At 35.9% G+C, this 18697-nt stretch overlaps 1 protein-coding gene across 6 annotated transcripts in view; it reads right to left on the bottom strand.

Moving 5' to 3' along the window:
- Nucleotides 1–18697, bottom strand: part of TBC1D5 (TBC1 domain family member 5) — a 550248-nt gene that overhangs the window by 402706 nt on the left and 128845 nt on the right. For 3 of the 6 annotated variants that reach the window (XM_030328643.1, XM_030328649.1, XM_030328648.1), the window contains exon 3: nucleotides 8328–8527. The exons of the other annotated variants lie outside the window; for them this stretch is intronic. The gene's annotated coding sequence lies outside the window, so the exon portion shown is untranslated. The remainder of the gene's footprint in view (nucleotides 1–8327; nucleotides 8528–18697) is intronic. 6 annotated transcript variants of the gene reach the window in all.

Genomic DNA, 18697 nt, shown 5'->3' with positions numbered 1-18697 from the left:
ATACATGCTATCAGATGAAAAGCACTTTTAAATGGTTATTTCATGTGGAAAATGGCTACCTACTTCAAGAAATTTTATTCCAGACAGCTACAGCTGAATGACTATTATGTGGATAAAATGATTTAGTTTGAATAGAACATAAATATATTTATAAGTCTTTATAAGACTGAAAATGTAAAACTCCAAACTTTAAGCCTACACTATAAATGATCCAAAAATAAGTAACATTTTGAACAGAAGTACATAAGAAGAGAGGTTTCAAATACATTCCAAGTAATTTAGGCTTTCAAAATATCCAGCCAATATCTCACTACATATATTGAAAAAATTAAGTAACTCTTAAGTTGAGGCAAAATTAGTTCATGTCATTTTTATATCCTGAACACATAGTTTTAATAACTAAAACCTTATCCTGTCTCAACAATGAAATGTTGGCTTAATAACGGTCAAATAATTACAAATTAAAGACTTCTTTAAAATCCTCTCTAAATGAGTGAGCTGTTCACAGACTACTTCTACATAAATGGGAATAACCTCAAGTAAAGACTTCAAATTTCTATGTAAAATAGAAATGAGGCCACCTCACAATTATAAAGGATCCATTGTCTATTTGTCTGATTACATGGTCATATTACTTCTCCCTTCCAAGACGCTTCTTTCAGGTCTACTAGGTACCACAAAAACTAGGAGAACTGCAAAGAGGAGGAGGTGAAACTGTTGGTCAATTTCACTGTTCATTAAGTCTTTTTTAAAAGTGAGTAACATAAAGAGAATGTGAAACAGATTCTGTCTTTTCCACATTTCTATCTAGAGTTGGCTGTTTATCCATTATCAAAAGGTGAGAGTTAATGTACAGCACATGTATATCAAAAACTAAAAATATTCACAATAAACTTAGCAAAACATAAAGGAAAACATCTTAAAATGACATACGTATTTAAAAGTTAGCTGAGTACCTGCCATAGGGTAAACAGTTAATAAATATCTGTTGATCAAATGAAGAGATGAATTCAGATTGATTCTACTCTCAAAGCTGATGACATTTTAGAGTCTATAAACAGAGAATTACGCTTTGACCCTCTCCCTACGTTCCCAAACAACTCCACTTAAAGTTTTTCAATTCAGTGAATAGGATTTAAAAACCATCCTTATGTGTTACTCAAAATACGCCACTATCATAAAACCGCACAGAGACAATGGCTCGTCTTGTTTAACTCAGAACTATTAGAGGTTTGAGGATGGACATCACTATTACCTTGCAAAGGAACACAAGCATGTCAGAATGAGACAGCTGGGGTTTTTGCATTAAGATTTTTGCATAAAATTTTGCACTTAAAAAGGGAAAGTCACTGCAAATGGTTTAAGTCAGTAACCTAAACCAGAAACCAAGTCCCAGATGACAAAATGGCAACCCACTGGACAAATGTATACTTGAAGCCCAGGAAAGGAGACACATTAAATGATGTTAAATAATAAAGTTTTTTGTTTGTTTGTTTGTTTTTAACAGGGAAGCAACTAAGAATATGATGAAGGAGTGCTCTTTAACACCTAAACTATTCACCTATAAAAAGAATTCCCTGAAGACCCTTCTCAGAGTCAGCCAATGAAGTACTGGTCAGACTCACCACAAAATAGTATATTTCACATATTGGACAAGGATGTAATGTGGGTACATATCAAAAGAAAATGTGAGAACTTTTATTCTTCCCTAAAAAGTAATGCAATAAGCTAGAACCTGCATTTAGAGGGAATCAAAATAAAGTCACAAGAGGCACATGTCATCTTATTTCTATTGCATCCATAACAGTGGATACTCCCCAAGACAGAGTACTAAGTAAAGTGACAGTAGACCAAATATCCTCTCAGTAGAAGTGTCCTAAGTGCACAAGTGAATTGATGAATCTTCAGGAGGTATTACTCAAAATGTCTTCCAGCTCAGTGACCAAGGAACTCTTTACTGGAGCATTCTCAATACTGATTGATGCATGCTGCTTCTCTTCTACTTAAAAAAAAAACAAAAAACAAAAAAAAACCTGTCTGGACCTCAGCTTTGCTGTTAAGCTGCCACATGTTTCTCCTTCTACTCTCCCTTGAACCCACTCTAATCAGATTTTCTCCTTTACTGAAATTACTCTTCTGAAATCACCAATGACTTCCCATTGCTAAATCCAACAGTCAATTCACAGTTCATCCATAACTTCATCTTTCAGCAACATTTGTCATAGATGATCATTTCCCTTTCTTCAAATATCTATACCATCCAGCTTCATAAGCTTACAGATATTCTGAAAGCCAAAGAAGTTTTCCTCCTACCTCACTGGGTTTTCCGTCCCTGGACTTCTCTACTAATTCTACTTTTCCTTACCTGTTTACCTAAAGTGTTCCAAAGCTAGAACCTTCAATTTCCTCTAGCTATATTTACTGGACTGTGTCAATATAACCCTTTAAAAATACTATCTATAACTGACAACTTCCATGGTCTCTCCTTTATCCCAGACCTCTCACCTGAACTCTGGTCCAGTCTATCTGTCCTCTTGACCTTTCCACTTGAATATATAATAAACATCTCTAACTCAACATGTTTAATACCAAATTCCTGGCCTTCCCCCAAACCCCTTAACACACAGCCTGTATAATCTTCCCCTTCTTCATCAAATGAAACTCCATCTCTCCTATTATTTAGACCAAAACATTACTGGAGTCATTCTTGACTCTTCTTTCTCTCAGAGTTCAAATCTAATCTATCAGGAAATCCTGTTGTTCAAACCACAATCATCTCTCAGCTTTAACCTTCTGCATGGTCCTTCTGCTTCTACCTTGCTCCCTTAAAATTATTGATTTTTTAAACTTTTTTAAATGTTTATTTATTTTTGAAAGAGAGAGAGAGAGCACACAAGTAGGGGAAGGAGAGAGAGAAAGAATCCCAAGCAGATGTGGGGCTAGAACTCACAGACCATGAGATCATGACTTGAGCTGGAATCAAGAGTCAGAGGCTTAACCAACTAATTCACCCAGGCACCCCAATTGTTAATTGATTTTAAATTAACTGTAATTCTTTTAAACAATAAACCAGATGATAATTCCCAGATTCCTCTACAGTTTAATTGCTACTCCTCTCACCTCACTTTGCTACAGCCTCACTGATCACTCTGTTCTGTGAACACATAAGCAATATTCTCACATCAGAGCCTTTGCAATTCTTGCCTTCATAGCACAACCATCTAACCTACTATATATTTAGTGCATTTATCTTGCTTCTTGTGGACTTCTCTACCTTAAAACTCAAGCTTAATGAAGTTAAGAATTATCTCTATTTTGTTTTCACTGTGGTATCACCTAGAACACTTTTCAGTGACAGCGGCTTCAAAGTTCTCAGGAGGAACAATGGATGGCAGAAAAAGATTAAGTCTTTGATGTTTTGAGAAAAATCATTTTAAATCTAGAAATACCCAGCAAAATGATCAATCAACTGTGAGAATAAAAGAAAAATATTTTATAAAAACAATAAAAAATTATCTAATATGCACAAGTCAGAAAATACACCTTTCACCATTTAACCTTCTGAAAATTTACTTAAAGGAAACCTAGGAATAAAGATGACAATGAGATCCAGGCAATATTGGAGCAAATCCAGCAATATAACGAAAAGAAATCTGAGAATGACACTTCAGCAAAAGGCCCAGGAAACTCTGGTTTACTGGTTCATAAAAGTCCAGGATATGTGAGATATTTCTTCAAAGGCAGTAGATAACCTTACAAAAATATTATTTTATCACCAAATATCATTTTATCCAAATTGAATACCTTTTATTTCTTTTTCTTGCCAGATCTCACCAGGATTTCCAGTACTATGTCAAATAAAAATGGTGAGACTGGCTCTTTGTATGTAGGGGACATTACCTCATCCATCATAATTACTCACTGCAAAAATAACTCTGATGAAAAATCCAAGTAAAGAACAGTTAGGTCCTTGCAAAGGGGGGAAAAGGCAAGTTTGGCCATTCTTGTCTTATTTGTGATCTTAGAAGAAAAGCTTTCAGCTTTCACCACTCAGTATGATGTAAGCTGTGGACCTGTCATATACTACCTTTATCATGTTGAGGTACATTCCCTCTACACTCACTTTGTTGGCAGTTTTTATCATAAATGAATGTTGAATTTGGTCAAATGCTTTTTCTGCATCTACTGAGATTATCATTTGATTTTCGTCCTTCATTTTATTAATGTGGTATATCACATTGACTGATTTGTGAATGTTGAACCATCCTTGCTTCCCTGGAATAAATCCCACTTGATCATGGTATATGACCGTTTTAAGGACTGTTGAATTTACTTCTGTTCAGTTTGTACAAGAGTTTTGCATCTACATTTATCAGGAATGTTGGCCTGTAATTTTCTTCCATTGTAGCATCCTTATCCAGTTTTGGTGTCAGGGTAATATTGGCCTTATAAAATGGCTTTGGAAATACAGCTGACTCTTAAAACAATGTGGAGGTTGGGCACATTGGAACCCCATGCAGTTGAAAATCCATGGATAACTTTTGACTCCCCAAAAACTTCACTACTAGCCTACTACTGACTGGAAGCTTTACCAATAACACGAACAGTCAATTAACACATATTTTGTATTTATAAGTACTATATACTATATTCTTACAACAAAGAGAGAGGAAAGAAATTGTCATTAAGAAAATCATTAAGATAAAACACATGTACAATATTATATTTATCAAAAAAATCCACATAAAAGTGAATCCACATCAGTTCAAATCTATGTTGTTTAAGGGTCAACTGTATTCCCTCCTCTTCTATTTTTTGGAAGAGTTTGAAAAGGAATGGCATTAATTCTACTTTAAATGTTTGGTAGAATTCACCTGTGAAGGCATCAGGTCCTGTACTCTTCTTTCTTGGGAGGTTTTTGATTACTCAATCTCCTTACTAGTGATTGGTCTGTTCGAATTTTCTATTTGACATGATTTAGCCTTGGTAAGTTGTAAGTTTTCAGGAATTTCTCTGTTCTTCCAGGTACCTAATTCTTTGGTGTATAATTGTTCACAGTAGTCTGTTATGATCTTTATATTTCTTTTCTTTTCTTTTTTTTAATGTTTATTTGTTTTTGAGAAAGAGAAACAGAGCACGAGCAGGGGAGGCACAAAGACGGAGGCAGACACAGAACTCAAAACGGGATCCAGGCTCCACACTGTCAGCATAGAGCCCAATGTGGGGCTCAAACTCACAAACTGTGAGATCATGACCTGATCCAAAGTCAGACACTCAAATGACTAAGCCACCCAGGCACCCTTGATCTTTGTATTTCTATGGTGTCAGTTATAATATCTCCTCTTTCATTTCTAATTTTATCTTTTGAGTCCTCTTTTTTTTTTTTTTTTTTTTGACATGTAACTAGTTTTGTCTGTATTTTGGAAAAAATAGCTTACTTTCACTGATATTTTCTCTTGTCATTTTTGTCTCATTTTCATTTATTTTTGCTCTTTGTTATTCTCTTACCTTACGGCCTAGTTTGTTCTTTTTCTAGTTCCTTTAGGTATATAGTTATTTGAGCTCTTTCTTTTTTCTTACTGTTAACATTTTTCACTATGAACTTCTCTCTTAGAATTTCTTTTCCTGCATTTGATTAGGGATAATTTTTATCATCTTTTTACTTTTTTATATACTCCATCCTTCCTACCACAGCTTTTACTTTTATAATCAGAAAAAAAATGCTTGCAATTTTTTAAAGGACAAAAACGATAAATGTGATGGGAAGGGGTACTGAAAGAGATCACTTTGCAAAAGGATCTGGGTTATTCTAAGCTGATATAGAGGACTTAAAAAGTTAAAAATGTATTAAACCCAGAATGATTTGAAGGCATCAGCATGCACATACAATTTACATAGAACAAGCAAGAAGAGAATAAAGAAATATATACTTAACTATAAGGGATGGTTTTATCTAAGGTTTATCCCTTCTTCAAATTTTGAGATATGACCATTTGTACCTGTGTTCTCACTATAGAAGAACCAACTAAGTGCTCTGGTGTTTCCCAGCAGTTACCCAGCTTTTTGACCACAACATGTGATAGCTTGTAGTGAATATAGAGAGAGATGAGAAGCATGGAGAAGACAGATAAAGGGCAGCTTGACTGAGATAGAAAACAAATGGATTCCATTTACTTCCCAATGAGTCAGTCATGAGCAAGTGATGTAAAGTATCACAGGTGATGATTTACACACAGGTGATGTAAAGTATGGTTTCTGAAATTGCAAAGGCAATCCGTTACTAGACAGGGAAATAAATTTAGTTATGGGAAGCAGCATGTAGTAAGAGAAATATACAAAGATTAGAATAGAATAGAGCACTGCACACATTTCAGGTAGCTAGGGTAAAAACTATTTCAGCTTTTGTTTCACTTTCATTGGTACATTTATGCCTGTGGAAATTGGCTCATAAATGTAAATTTTATTCCTTACAATGGTTGTGTTAAAATAAATGTGAATTCCTCCTATCTGAGACACCTTCAACTCTAAGTTCAATAATTCTAGTTTTGCTACTCCTTTAACAAATTTAATGAAGGTGGCGGGGAGGGGGACAGAAAGAGATATGGATACCAAAAAGCCTTCTATATGGAATGTGCTAAAAGTACGCTGGCAGGAAAACATTTTTTAAGGCCCCCTATGAAGGCTCAGTTAAAGGAGAAGGAAAACAATAAGGGAAAGGGTAAGGAAAAGATTGGAAACTGATGACTAGATAGATGTAAGAAGTGGAAAGAAAGTAATCAGGGAACTCTGAGTAACTGTTAGAGAACAACATCATTCCCTGAAAAAGCCTACAATCTAAATCTGGCAGATTGTGTAAACGCGCGCGTGTGCGCGCGCGCGCACACACACACGCACACACACACGCACAAAAATGAATCTACAGAACATATTACTATAATAAGGATTTTTTTTAATTTTTTTTTCAACGTTTATTTATTTTTAGGACAGAGAGAGACAGAGCATGAACGGGGGAGGGGCAGAGAGGGAGACACAGAATCGGAAACAGGCTCCAGGCTCTGAGCCATCAGCCAAGAGCCTGACGCGGGGCTCGAACTCACGGACTGCGAGATCGTGACCTGGCTGAAGTCGGACGCTTAACCGACTGCGCCACCCAGGCGCCCCAAGGATATTTTATTGATAAGTGTTTATGTCCCCCCCAAAACTCACATGTTGAAATCTTAATTCCCAATGTAATGGGAATACACGATGAAATGGGAATATAGATTATAAGGGTGGAGATGTGGAATAAGCTTAGGAATTCCCTGAGCTTGCAGGGATGAGTTAACAAGGCATAAAGAAATAGAAAGTCATAGGATATACACACCCAAGTTTGGGTAAACAAGCTTAGGTAAATAACATTAGGTAAATGGGGCAAAGGCCCCCAGTATAGGACAAAGGTATAAGAACAGGGAATCTCAGGAAGAAAACATCCAAGATGAGGTAAACAAGATTAGGTATTCAGGGCAGAAAGGCCCCCTAACTTAGTATAGCAGAAAGCTGCTTTCAGAGGAAGGAAGGACCAAATTAGGTAAACAGGTAAATAGGGCTACAGACCACAGTGGGGCAAAGTTGCCCAGAGCAGAGCTAATTAGCAAAAGAAAGATGCCTTGCTGACAGTGAGGTAGCATGCTCAGGCTTTCTTGTCCCCTAGGCCAGTTTAGGTAAACAGAGGTGGGGCCTCTCTTCTGCTATAAACAACCTTCCACCCAGATTTTGTTTTGTATTTACCCAAACCTCTAACACCACGTATCTCCAAAACCTTCTTCCCCTCCCCCCACCCATGAGTTCATGTTCATGGTTTCGTTGTCTCTTTGTGCATGTCCATCACACTTGTAAGCCTTCTGATCCTCATAAAAACAGAGCAAGGACTCTTACTGGGGACTTTTGTCTCCTCCCAGGACATTAGCCTCTCTCGCATTTTTAGTCCTGCATCCCACTTTCTTGCTGGACAAGAGAGGACTCCAGACCCAGAGTCTATGACAGGTGGAACCCTCATGAATGGGATTAGTGTCCTTATAAGAAGAGACCTTAGAGAGGTTTCTCACTCCTTCCACCATGTGAGGACACACAAAGAAGATGGTGGTCTGTGAATCAAGCACTGCATCTGCTGGCACCTTTATCTTGGACTTCTCAGTCTCTGTGAAGACTGTGAGAATTGTTACAAATAAATTTCTGCTGTTTGTAGGTCACCAAGTCTATGGAATTTTTGTTACAGCAGCCCAGAGACTAAGACAGATACTGATAGCATTCAATTTTTAAAGGTACATTTTGAATAAATATATGCTTACCTTTCAGGAGATCTTTATTGATCCAGAAATCTAACTGACACCTGAAAATGCATGCTCTAATCTGAAGATGACTTCAGATTCAGTACAACAGAGTTCTCCAAATACAAGTCTTGGTTGGCAAACAGGAAGCAAAGAAGAATGAAGAAATAGAGATCACTTGAGTTTTCCCTCAACCAAGCTTCTGACAAAGAAGCAAATACCTAGAAAAATAAATAAATAAAATAGCCTCACACATTCCTATCCCAAAAGGAACCCTGAACCAAAGCAAACAATAAAAAGGCAAGCTGAAAAAATTTAGGTCATACTATTTTAAGCTTTTGGACGACAAGTGTTAGCCTACTCACTAATCACTCTTTCTATCATCTATTTTAACTTCTGGAAGAAAGGAAGCCATTTTATTTTACTTAAAATAAATGGTACTACAAAAACTTTAAATCTAAAACACCTCCATATGAAACAAATCACGTTACAACTTCATTTCATTGACATGAAAGTGTTCAAATAATAAACACGCTATTCTAATACATAGTAAAATAATACCAAGTACTAAAATTACAAAGAATAAAAAAATGGAAAACTGCCATTTGAAAACAAACATGGGGAAAAATTCCATTGAAAAGTATTCCAAACATTAATAAAATGTCAAATTCAAATACTGATGTATCAGTGCAACAAGTAAATATTATTTGTGATGTAAAAAGTAATTTCTCTAGCTTTTTTGCATAGAGAAAAAGAAAAATGTCTTATCACCTGTAACTAATATTCTTCCGTAAGTCATATGACACAGATACAATCTACATGAAATCTGCAAGAATGACAACTGACTTTCTTAAATAGCTATCTAATGTAAGTAAAGAACCTCTTAATAATAATATCAAATTACTCAACATTACTATCACTTTCCTCTAGATTTCATTCTATATAGTTTACTCCCTATAACCTGTTAGAACTTATTAGTAGCTCAACATATGTACAAAAGGACAAAAGTAATTAGGTACTATAATGTGAAACATAAATCAATACCACAGAACTGAAAAGCATTATGACAATAGATATAACTGAAACCTACTGAGATTCAAAAGAAATTATTTAAAACACATTTTAGCATCATATGCTATTAAAACCAAGTAACAAAGTATGATATGTAAAGAACAGATTAACGTGGCATTGACCTCTAAACAGATGTCCAGAAACTTTTATGCTCTTGTATTGAATACAATTCATGTTGTTTGTTTGATAAAGAGAATGATTTATTATGTTCTGATGTAGCATTTCCTTATTTTAACTTTCAATCTTATCTGAAAAATTACCAACAATTCATTTCTAAATTATACAATATATGTGTGAAAGATACCTAAATACAGTCTACACCTCCTTGGACAGTAATATAGTCACATGCTTTTTCTGTATGGTTGAGCTAAAAATTGCTACATGTCTCCATTTCTTATCTTTCCTTTGTAAAAATACAGACTATTTTTATTCTATGGGTGGCTCTTTAGAATGAAGGACATTCAAATATCTTTCAACTATTCCAATATATGTGTATTTCACAAATGTGTGTTTATATAATAGTTAATCTATATTGTCACACTACTGTGTCAATACTATTCAGAGAATGATGGCTATTACTTCATAATGGCTATTCACAACCAAAGAAAAACTGCTAATATAATCAGTATCCTGAGTAGTTATAATTTGTTTTATTTCTAAATACATACTTTACACTCAGGTCAATTCTACATGTCATACATTGCTCCGAAAGTAATTTACTTTCTTGCTCTGACAGGATATATCCAATGAAATATTTTATTGGCATACCATCAGAGAAACCAAAAAGGAGAAAAACACCTACAAGGCAGAGTTAGCTAACAGAGGCTTTATCTCTACAGTAATACTGTATGAAACTAGACTTCTTCAGCCATCTATATGCAGAGAAAATGTTTACCATTAGTCTCACTGAAAGGATATACCAGTTCTTTTTCTAGTTATCCTCTATGGAATTGCATAAATATTGAGAAAATCTAGAAATAGACATACACATGCACATATAAAAATTATTGTCAGTGTATAAGTTACTGCTGCCCTGGGACTGCAATAATTTATGTAACATCTGTTTTCATATTTTTCTAATTTTTTTCCTAATTAACATGCATATTTAACGCATAAATGCTCAGACCACCTCGTTTTTCTGCTGACTGTGCCTCTTTATTTTTGAAGTTGTGCACTCCTAGGGAGAATTCAGGAGAGATGGAAACCAAAATCTTATTCAAAGCACTAATTTTAAAATGTAAACAACAGTACTAAACCAACTTCCAAGAAAATACTAAAGTCTTAAGAGTTTTCAGAATAAAAGTTCAAGCTGCCAACAACAGTCATGCACTTAACTTGAGGTCCAAATACCAACGAGCAACACAGAAGCTTAATTCCAATATTATATTAATCTTCTTGATTCCTTTTTAATTTTTATAAAAGCTGAGAAACCTACTATAAAATCTATGATCATTTGACTTTGAAAATTCTGGTAGCATTTTAAAATTGTTATGCCGTAGGCAACAAACATACATGAACACGTTCCATACGGTAAGCATCAAGAAGTATGTAACCAGCTATATGTTTTTGAATTTTAAGCTTCCGAATCGTGTGCAGATGTGAGGAAAGGGGGAAGTTTTGACTCTGAAGCTACATTCAAGTACAATCAACTTCTGAAAGATCTTAATCTGTACTGGGAAATTTAAAATTCAAAATACTACTTATCTTTATTTTTAATAGAAAAAGTAAAATTAGAGGCTGATCAAACAAATGCTACAATAACTAAAGTATTCCCAAATAACAATGTTTAATATGCCAACACTGTGACTCCATCTGTACTTACCTCACTTTAGAATTAAACACTTTGTATTTTAATTGCCTAGTTATGTATTTCAGGCAGTCATTTATTACTTCTCATCTGTTGTCAGGGCTGTTCTAGGCCTTTGTAAACACGGAAATTCTCAACCCTCATAGAACTTACATTTTACTTGGGATATCAGACAGTATCCAATAACGATGCAAATACGTAACTGTAAACAGAGATCAACGCTATTAAAAACAGGGGAAGGGGTAAGCCATGAGATTTAATAACAGGAGATTTGATTTAGCCCAGAGGTCAGCAAAGACCTAAAGACTACTTAAGATGAGATCTGAAAAGTATGGGGCAGTCTAGGAACAGCAAGTACTAAGGTCTCAAAGCATTATGAGAAAAGCACATTCTGAGTCAAGAAAGAGAAGCAGGGGGCGCCTGGGTGGCGCAGTCGGTTAAGCATCCGACTTCAGCCAGGTCACGATCTCGCGGTCCGTGGGTTCGAGCCCCGCGTCGGGCTCTGGGCTGATGATGGCCCAGAGCCTGGAGCCTGCTTCCGATTCTGTGTCTCCCTCTCTTTCTGCCCCTCCCCCGTTCATGCTCTGTCTCTCTCTGTCCCAAAAATAAATAAACGTTAAAAAAAAAAAAATAAAAAAAAAAAAAAAAAAAAAAAGAAAGAGAAGCAGAAGGGCCAGTCACAGCTAGAGAGAGAACATACGTGAGACAAAATGGGGCAGAAGAAGTCAATAAGGCAAAATTACCAGAGGGTTTTAAATATAGTATCAATCAATTACACATTGAAAAATTACCAAATTTGGCTGAGTTACGGAGATGAGCAAGAAAGGTAAAGGGGAGGAGTTAGGTGTGAGGTGACAGATTAGACTAAAGTGGTGGTGGTAAAGATGCGGAGAGAAGGCAGGAAGATTTATGGGCTAACAGAAGAATTTGGTGAAAGATTCAATTTTGTGGAGAATGAAGTTGGATAACAATTCCATTCAGTGATATAAGGAAACCTGGAAGAAGATCTGCTGTTGGAAGAAAGAGACCAAATTACACTAGGGCATATTAAAGGATTACCTGTTGGAGATGTCTTGCAGGGATTTCAATGTAAACATCAGAGCTATAATAGTCTGGAGATTTAAGAAAGGTCTGGGCTAGAATCAAATTTAGAACTTACTAGGATATGGGTAGCAACAACAACAAAAAAGGCACCTACATTGCTTTTCCCCCCTGAAAAATTCCCTACGCACATGTTGTATCTTCCTTGTTTCTAGCTATCATACCACATTGGAACAGAAAAAAATATATACTTCATAATGTGACAAAATCATATAGCTTGTAAATGGTTAACTTCATAAGGCATATATGCCTTATCTTAAGTTACTAAATAATAGTCATCATTTACTGAAATGCCTACTTGGGTTAAAAACTATTAAAAATATGCTGAAGCATTCTAAAAATGTGCATCAGGTCATTAATCCTCACAATAACCTTAGAATTGAACAATTATTGAGCCTACTTTTTAGATGCAGACACCGAAGTTAGGGAAGTGTTAAGAGTTGCTAGTAAAGCCAATAAATGAGAGAGGCACACTTCCAACCCAAGCATATCTGAATCCACAGCCCATTTTCTTTCCACTAAAAAGGAGGGTAGCAGGTATCGATCTTCAAAATAAATTTACCTCAGTTTCAAACCTGGCCCCAGAAGACCACTTAAGCTCTCTTAAATATCCTCATCTGCAATTCCTACCTTGCTAGGAAATACTGACACTTCAGGGAACATATAAGGTGTGTATCACCATTCACATGATCCGTCACCACAGGAGCCACAGTTGAGAGAGGGCTTAGAGCAGAAACTAAGGCTGACACTGAAAGTTTGGGAAATTTCACAGCATAGGTCAGGGCAGGTCATCAGGTACAGTACCTCGGCTCATCCTTGTTCTTCCCCTCATGGAGGAAGAGTAGTTTCCATCAAAAGAGCAGATGCTAATATGATAAAAGCTGTAGGTGGAGAGTTCAGCAATGTTTCTAAAACATTACAATGCATAAAAATTACCTGAGAGGTTTTTTTTAAGTTTATTTATTTATTTTGAGAGAGAGTGTGTGTGCATGCATGAGAGAGGGGCAAAGAGAGGAAGGGAGAGAGAGAACCCCAAGCAGGCTCCGTGCTGTCAGCACAGAGCCCGCCTTGAGGCTCGATCTCATGAACCAGTGAAATCATGACTTGACCTGAAGTCAAGAGTCAGACGCTTAACCAACCAAGCCATCTAGGCACCCCCTGAGAAGCTTCTTAAAAATGGAGACTGCCAAGCAGATCTTCTCAAGGATTCTGACACAGAAATGGAAAAGATGCCCCTTCAAGCTTTCTAAAAGATATCTACCTACAGCAACCACTTTCCATTCTTTAGCATGTGTTTTTTAAATTATTTGTTAAACATATATATTTTTTTAGTCCAATTAAATTGTACCCAACTTAATATAAACATTTCAGATATTTTTCTTAACAACTACTGTCAAGGTTCCTTCCCAATGGAAAGAGGGATAATAAAACAAAAGTAGTTTTAACGATATATAAAATGCCTCCATCAAAACTTATTTTCCTTAATATAGATTTTAGTCTTATGATTAAAACTAAGTCATCTAGGGATATATATGTCAAAAGACATAGGAATGTTTAAAGGAGATGAATGGTTCATAAAGAACATTTTGTCACAAAAGTTAACCTTTGGTGAAAAAAAATATATATATATTTGATTAAAGAATCCTGTACGGGGCGACTGGGTGGCTCAGTCGGTTAAGCGGCCGACTTCGGCTCAGGTCATGATCTCGCGGTCCGTGAGTTCGAGCCCCGCGTCTGGCTCTGTGCTGATGGCTCAGAGCCTGGAGCCTGTTTCAGATTCTGTGTCTCCCTCTCTCTGACCCTCCCCCATTCATGCTCTGTCTCTCTCTGTCTCAAAAATAAATAAATGTTAAAAAAAAAAAAATTTAAAGAATCCTGTACTTATGTGAGAGGGTCTAATACAGTAATAGTTATTCAAAAAATGGATAACGAGATTACATGTAACCCTGTCAAGTGACACCAATGAAAACTAATACATACTGGTACCAAAGCAGCATTCAAAAAAGAAAATGTCTACTCTATTTCCAGACACTTCAGATCACTTAAAAATGAAAGTATGTCTATCTTTCCTTCTACATGAACCACAGCTGTCACTGTGGAAGCATATATTCCAATCATTGTCCCAGCGGCTCCCATCAACTTGATCTACTGGTGCCCTGCGTCAGGGCTGCCTTAACAACATTCTAGTGACCTAAAGGTTCTAACAAATTCCATGGGGCACATGTGTGGCTCAGTCAGTGGAGCATACAATTCTTGATTTTGGTTCAAGTCATGATCTCAGAGTCATGGAATCAAGTCCCACATCAGGCTCCATGCTTAGCATAGAGCCTGCTTGAGATGTGTTCTCGTGTTCTCTCTCTCTCTCTCCCTCCCTCCCTCCTTCCCCTCCCTCTGCCCCTTTCCCCAACTTGTGTGCACATTCTCTCTCTCTCTGTCTCTCTCTCTCTCAAATAACAAATTCCAAAACTCCAAACTTTCATCCAAGGCTAACTGAATTTAATTTTTTTTTATTTTGAAATTTCAAGATGGATGTTGTTAAGACATATTATCTGTGAAGCTAAATATGGGCAGTTAAAAATTTAAGTTTATGACATAATATCTCCTTGTGTTTTTATGACTCAAAGAAAATACCCATTCAGATTTCTGTTTTTGATCCCATGATTTACATCAGGACCATGATAGGGAATAGAAAACTAAAGATAATAAAAGTTGCTTGAAAAAGAACTTCAGTAACAGTAACATTACTACTATACTGTGCTGCTATTTACATGGTATATCTCATTTAATGTCTCCTCACCTCCACCCTAACCACTCCCACTTAAAACAAACAAACAAACAAACAAAAAACAGGGGCACCTGGGTGGCTCAGTCAGTTAAGTATCTGACTTTTGATTTCAGCTCAGCTCATGATTTCACAGTCATGGGATCGAGCTCGTCCTCAGGTTCTGCAATGACAGCGCTGAGCCTGCTTGGGATTCTCTCTCCCCCTCTCTCTACCCCTCCCTGACTTGTGCTCTTCAGCACATGCGGTGTCTCTTTCTCTCTCTCTCTCTCAAAATAACAAAAGTTTAAAAATTTAAAAAAGCTAAGAGGAGCTTGAGCACACTAACTTGCCCAAGATCTTATCATTAACAACTGGTAAAGCTGGGATTTGAATCCATGTGATTGGAACCCAGAGGCCACATGGTCTTAACCATTATAACATGCTATATTAATTTAAAGGCTATATTAAGTGTGATTTACTTGACCATTACTCACTCTGTTCATGAAATCCCTTAACTCTATAAACCTTTACACAGCCAAAAATCCCGAAAGTACTGACACAATATAAATCTTTCTTTCTGTCTTTTATGGCAAATGAAATGCTTCCACACTGTTCTAATAATAAAGCATATCTTTGCTTCCTAAATGACTCGTCATCTTGTAACAGTATATAACATTATTTTCTCACAGTCATGCTCATTTTCACTAACCACAGTCGGTACCAAGTTAGATCCCACACTACCAGAAGCTCCAGGCAAGACAGAAACCAATGTATATACAGTGCAAGAAAATAACTTTTTGTGATTTAAAGATTATCTCTTCTACTATTTCTCTTGGTGCCAACAAGATAACTTTTCTTCCCAAATCTTGGTTACATTTAGGATTCATTTAGAACCAACCTCTAAGTACCAAGTTTGAATTAGCTTTAGAATAAGAAACAGATCAGTCTCAATCACTCTGTATATATAAATAAACCAAAAGAAGCCAGTCAATTCTGAGAGTTGCTTTGGGAACTTGGGGTTCATTCCAATCCTGAAGATCAGTCTAAATGCCCTGAGAAAAGTTAGAAAATTCCAGGAACTGTGGTTTCCCTAAGAGAGCTGCAGATTCAACCTGACTCCATGAGATGAAAAATTCCATTAAGCTTTAGTCTTCATCCATTTCCTCCGGCAGACATAAGGCATGGGACTTTTCAAAGTACACATCTTCCACAGTACAATAAGGAAGTAAACATATTTGTAATTAAAGTACTCCCTTCTTTTAAGTGTGTTCCTGTAACTAACATGAAAATAAGATTTTTGAAGAAATTATTTTAGATTAAATAAGCTGAAAGTTTAAGCATCGTCCATAAATTTATTTTGTATTCTAAATTCTCAGTTCCAGACTAATTAAATTATTCCACATCTCATTAACTACTCCTCCTTATGTTATTCCATTTGTTTCAGAGTTCCTTTTTTTAATCTGTTGCCTTTTTATAACATTACCTGTCACCTTTTATCCATGAACACTGTAATTTATCCTGTTCAAACTATGCAAAAAGAAAAACTCAAACCATACTTGATTATGCTGGAGGAAAGTCTGTGAAAATATTCTAGAATTCTGGGGAAGCTTTAACTCTCAGAAAACAGAAGTGGACGAAACTAATTATAATAAGAAAGAGAACAGATAATAAGTTAGCTCTACAAAGGACTCAATTATTTAAGATTTATTTTTTCTGCTGCGTGGCTCATGACTTTCCCATCACTTACTTCACTACCAAACTACTGTTCCTTTATTGATCTCTCTACCTATTAGCTTCTTCTCAAAAAGAAATAAAGGAAATCTAAACTGGATAATGTTGGTGATCATTAGCAGCATAGAAAAATGGCTGAATCAATTATCAGGCACTTGGTATTTTTGAAAGATAATTCCAGTGGTGGTGTAGAGTACTAGCAATGAAACTGGCATAGTAGCTTCAGAAATGGGAGGACTGACAAAGAATATGAGAAAAAAATGGTGGCACCTAGACATAAAAATGGAAGAAGAGAAAAATGGAAGAAGAGAAGAGTAAATTTCCAAGGTTTCTAATTTAGGAGTTAGGCAAAATGTTTATACTATGAAAGGACTAAAAAAAAGTAGGAGGGGAAGGAGTAAGAAAAAAGTTAAGAGAAAAAGCACATACTATATCATTTCATATCTATAGCTATCTCAGTACCTCATACCCCTAAAAATGTATGTTTCTCTGTGAATAAAAAAATGAATGAAATATCTCAATTTTATTTTTGTTAACTTTTATAACATTAAGTAATTTGAATTTGCTTACTAACATGAAGTTTCTTATTTCTTTCTTCTTTTTTTTATTTTTTTAATATATGAAAATTTATTGTCAAATTGGTTTCCAAACAACACCCAGTGCTCCTCTCAAAAGATGCCCTCTTCAATACCCATCACCCACCCTCCCCTCCCTCCAGCCCCCCCCACCCCCCATCAACCCTCAGTTTGTTCTCAGTTTTTAAGAGTTAACATGAAGTTTCTAAACTCACAACTAATTCCATAACTACTTGAGACTTTTTTTTTTTTTTAATTTCCTAGATTCTAAACAGCACTGCTGGAAGCCTAGAAGTGTCTCCAATTGTAACTCTCTTTTAAAAGTTGCCAAATTGTGGTCTCTATGATTCACCTAATATCTCACTTCGAGCAACTAACAGGTATAAACAATCCAGCTGAATTTTAAAGTTTGCATAAGGTTACTCGCTCAGTAGTAACACTCCAACAATATAAATACCAAAAGATCATACCTGTATTAGTGCTTTCGGTATCCTAACTCAATAAAACAGCAGTAAATTAATTTACTTTTGCTACTCAGAAGGATAACTTTTTAAATGTATTCTTCAAACCACTTTAAAAATATTTAAAGATTCCAGGCAAAATGATTACTATGGTCTAATATTGCAATATGATGTATAAAACTAAAAATATTCAAAATCCCATAAGAAAACTGCTGAGGTTAAAAGATTATAAGTTGGGAAAATGAAAAGAGGAAAATCATAAATATAATAAATGGAGTATACCAAAACTTTTGGTTTTATAACCAGAAGGATTACAAAGTTATTTCAAAAAACTACTGTTTTCTATTTTGAATGCTGGAAATTCAGCAAGCAACTGGCTATTACTCTCCAAGGACAGAAACCCAAATAAGGCACTCAAATCTTATAGGACATTAAAAAAAAAAAAAAATTGCCCAAAGACAGTCTTATAAAAAATGATGCTCAAGGTCTTTTGTGTTTATCTTTATAGTAATTTATCTCATCCAAGCTAACAGATAGGAGATGTGACAGTAAATGCATGATTAACTATCACACTCCTTACAAGCACAAATTTTAAAAAGGCTTGTTGGGGGCACCTGGGTGGCTCAGTCAGTTAAGCATCTGGCTCTTGATCTCAGCTCAGGTCATGATCTCGTGGCTCATGAGATGGAGCCCCGTGTGGGGCTCTGTACTGACAACACAAAGCCTGCTTGGAATTCTCTCTCTCCTTCTCTCTCCGTCCCTCCCCTGCCCAAGTGTGCACCATGCTCTCTCTCTGTGTCAAAATAAATAAATAAACTTAAAAAAAAATAAACAGGCTTGTTGAAACCTTCAAAAAAGCTAGTAACCCTATTAAAAAGGAC

Source organism: Lynx canadensis, chromosome C2, assembly GCF_007474595.2.
Source record: "Lynx canadensis isolate LIC74 chromosome C2, mLynCan4.pri.v2, whole genome shotgun sequence".
Taxonomy (NCBI): domain Eukaryota; kingdom Metazoa; phylum Chordata; class Mammalia; order Carnivora; family Felidae; genus Lynx; species Lynx canadensis.
Note: the sequence above shows the minus strand (reverse complement) of the source record. Positions and strands in the feature narration are given on the sequence as shown.